This window comes from Triticum urartu, unplaced genomic scaffold (assembly GCF_003073215.2).
Source record: "Triticum urartu cultivar G1812 unplaced genomic scaffold, Tu2.1 TuUngrouped_contig_9998, whole genome shotgun sequence".
Classification (NCBI taxonomy): Eukaryota; Viridiplantae; Streptophyta; class Magnoliopsida; order Poales; family Poaceae; genus Triticum; species Triticum urartu.
The window spans coordinates 1,175-5,259 of NW_024121097.1; the positions used below are offsets into that span (position 1 = coordinate 1,175).

Sequence of the window (4,085 nt, forward strand, 5' to 3'; positions counted from 1 at the left end):
TGCATGCAATGCAATCCAGATCCAGGGTGGCGAGGAAGGCGTCGGCGGCGAGAGAGAATGAATAATCTGCAAGAAGCCAACAACCGCTTCCTTTATTTGCAGTTTCCCGGAAAAGAAAGAAAGAGCCAATCAGTCAAACAATCGTAGAGGAAGCAGCAGAGGAGAGCAGTATCCACATCGATGGATGTGTCATGTGTGGGTAGAGTGGGGTGCAAGCGATTCATCCACCCCATCTTTCCCTCGTCTTCTTCCCCTGCTCTGCTCCGGCCCCGGCACGGCAGGCAACCCTACACTCCAAATATATCTAAGAAGCAAGCAAGGAAAAGGAAAAAAACTAGTGCAAGAGGCATCAGGCCCAGAGCCGGAGGGTCGTCGTAAAGCAGCACTCCGGTGTGATGCTACTGGTCTGCTACTCTCTGTTGGCGACTACAAGTGTGCCAGCCAGTATCAAAGTAGTTGCAGTGAGTACGTCGACCCCGATCGATCGCCGGCCAACTGAGATACCGATGGATCGATCGATCTCACCACGTATACCCCCTCCGAGGCCGATCGATCAAATTGAAATGTATCGGCGGCAGCGGCTGACTGATGCATGCACGCGTGTAAGCAGCTACTACTTTTTTTTTGAAACAAAAAGCAGCTACTACTTGTGTCACCGCATGCATGCACTTGTGTCAACGCGTGCATGCGGGCCCATGCATGCAAATGCAAAAATGCATACTAGCTAGCTAAGGCTAGTCGTAATGGGAGCATGTCAATTAAACTTTTTGAATGATGTGTGGTATCATATCATGATACCGTATCATATTAAATGTTGTGTTACTTTGTGTCATGCATGGCAATTAATAAGACAATATAAGATATTGACTTATGATACTATACATTATGGAGGTAGTATGATATACTACTAGTATATGATACTCCCATTACAACCAACCTAACGAGCGACCGCACCGCACGGCACCTGGTCCTGGGACACACATGGACATGGTGCAGCGTATTTTGCCGAATTGAGCAACATGTAGTATGTGATGAGGTGAAGCAGAGTTGGTCGCTGCATTTGCACCTGCATGCGCCGACGCCGATTGCCGGCATGTACGAGCAAGTGAGCATGAGCCCTGAACTGAACTGAAGCCGGCCGTCAACGCCACACCCCACAAACTTGCACTAGTGCACTAGTACTAGAGTCTTTGATTTTGTGGTGGAGTGGAGGATGATAAACCTATCTACTATCTATCTATCCAACGCCAGCACCACCGATGATCATTAGTGCATCATTATGGATGGTCTATGTGGTGCCCATCACGCACGCGCTCCACCGTGCACAGGTCCAGGGCCGGCCCACCAGGATGCTTGATCTTGCGCTTGTACGTCGCAGGAGCACGATGCTTGAGAAGAGGCCACACACCATTAAGCTTGATGTGTACGTCGTCAGCAGCAGCAGCAGCAACAACAACAACGATTTCCCTATATGCCTGCACGCACGCACGCACGCTGCAGCGGTGGTTGTGGTGGGGGATCAACACGTACATTGCATACACCACCACCCCCATCATTGTGTTGCGTTGCACGGGTGACATGACATTCAGTGAGTAACCACCGCCACCACTTCCTTCCTCCCTCCTTTCTTCCTTGCTTCCATTGTGTGTGCGTGTGCGCAGACACGCAAGCCACAGGAGCCGTTTCAAGTACACACTTCCACTTCCATCCATCCACATATATGGTTTTTTTTCCTTTTGCGAAAACATCCACATATATGCTGCAACACTTCATGATGTCCGTGATGCGGTTTATCACGTCCTTTGCGTGAGGAAAGTACTCCCTCCGCCGCTTGCAAAAACGTCTTACATTGTGGGGTAGGACGGAGGGAGTAGATCAAAATTCATACGACATGTCGGCCAAGGCCTCAAGTTATATGGTACTACTATGCGGCGCATAAATTGTCCGCAAATAGAAAAACTATTTGAAGGATGATTTTTTTTCTCTTCTCAATTACACCTCTATGCATGAGACGGTGTTACTGCCCTAATGTCGGGCGTGAAACTTCAAACTCTGAATAATTTCTAAGAAACAAACATTTTTACTCTTCACTCGCACGCACTTACCGTTTCTTAGTGGCCAACTGCCGTGTCAATGTTCATCTCCAATCAGACGGTTTGCAGTGCTCGATACTTCTTGGCGTTGGTGACTTAGGGGCTGTTTGGTTTCAGGCCACAACTTGCCACACTTTGCCAGACCTCAACTTACTCCCTCGGGTCCTTTTTAATTTGCATATAAGTTTTATCCGAAGTCAAACTATCTATACTTTGACCCAACTTCTATAAAAAAAAAGGTAATAACATTCACGATGTCAAATCAATATTGTTAGATTCATTATGAAATGTGGTTTCATAGTATTTATATTTGCTACTGTTGTTGGTATTTCTTAATATAAATTTAGTCACAAAAAGGGTTCCGAAGATAGTATGTTTGTTCACTCATTTCAGTTCGTATATAGTTTATATTAAAATATCCAAAACATCTTATATTTGTGAACGGACGGAGAACCATGCGGCGACGCGAACACCAATTTGTTACAAACCTCAGCAAAACACCATCATCAATTCATCATCTATCTAAGACTAAAAGGAGAGTTATACAAGCACAGGTCAAAGGTAACGTGCCAACTCTGGGAACAAGAAGCAGCAGCAGATTTTGTGTGCGTCTCACCAACCAGATCATAATTGTGCAGCATCAGCAAGGATAGCTGGTGACCCCACTGTTGCAGGATCGGGGGTGTCACGGCGAGTAAGTACAGCCACGAATATATTCTCTTCTTCTCCGGCGACGACGGCACTCGTCCGGATCGACACTATCTACAGCTGCCAGCCATGCCCATGCCTGCTCTCACAACACAAGTGTCGCCTTGTCACACACCGGTCTACAGCAAAGCTCACTCCGTCGGCCTCCGTCTCCATCTTGGGCTTCTCTGGCTGGCTGGGTGCTACACAGTCTTGGGCCTCAGTCAGTCTTGGGCAGAGCGGTTGGTCGCTCGAGCTGAGTGAGGTAGATTACGATGCATGGCAATGGAGAATTATGGATCAGTTGATGCAGGTGGTGGTGGCGGCGCCGGGGTCCATGGCGATGTCGAGCTGGCGGCGGGAGAGGGAGGATGGCAGGGAGAAGGCGCCGACCATGCCCACGCCCATGCCGCCCACCTTGTTGATCCCGTCCCAGCCGATGTGCCCGACGTGCTGCACGTCCGTGGGGTACCCGATCACGATCTCCCTCTCCTCTTCATCTTCTTCCTCACTGTCGTACGCCGCGAAGAAGGTCTTGATTCCCTTGAGCAGCCGCTGCACCCCCGCCGTGACGATCCCGGACGCCGCCGCGGCCTTGGCCTTGTCCTCGCCGCTTTCTTCTCCGGCGCCTCTGTCTGAAATGGACCACCGATTGGTTGCTGCTGTTAGTACGTATGTAGTGCCTGTGGCAGCGGATCGTGATACGAATTATGTATGCTCAGAGACTAGTTACTTACCCTGTGTGGTGGCCGCCATGGTTGTGGTGGTGGAGGAGGGGTTGTCGGCCTGCTTTCCTGGCTGTGGCGGGGGGGGGGGTTTCTGTGGGGGGGGGGGCGGGGTCAGCGACGGCTACGGTGGACTGCGACACGCAGCCGATGGAGAAGGGGAAGCCGGCGCCGCCGCGTCGGACCTTCATCGGAGCCGGAGCTGGAGATTGATACGAACACTACGGAGGGCACAGAGGGTTTGACGAGGAGGAGAAAGAAAGAAAGATGTAGAATGGAGTTGCGTTCTTGGCTCGGCGTGTCTTATAGCCACGGCCCACGGGAGGAGAGCAAAAGAGGGAAAGCAAGGCAAGGTTTGGTGAGAGAGAAAGACAGAAAGCAGAGAGAGAGAGAGAGAGAGAGAGAGAGAGAGAGGCATCATCAAATAGGTTAGTTTTGGTAGCATGGTATCATGGAGATCAATCAGGAACCATCTTCGTGGACTAATTGCTTTTCTCTCGCGTGGTTTCCTTTCTCTTGTTGCTGCCTGCTGGTGCTGGGGCTGGGACGTGCACATCAGTTGCGTTAAAATTCCTTTCAA

The 4,085-nt window shown here is 50.2% G+C and overlaps 1 pseudogene; it reads right to left on the minus strand.

The window, feature by feature from the left end:
- Positions 1-2,509: 2,509 nt before the first annotated feature.
- LOC125532461 lies at positions 2,510-3,879 on the minus strand (annotated as a pseudogene).
- Positions 3,880-4,085: the final 206 nt, after the last annotated feature.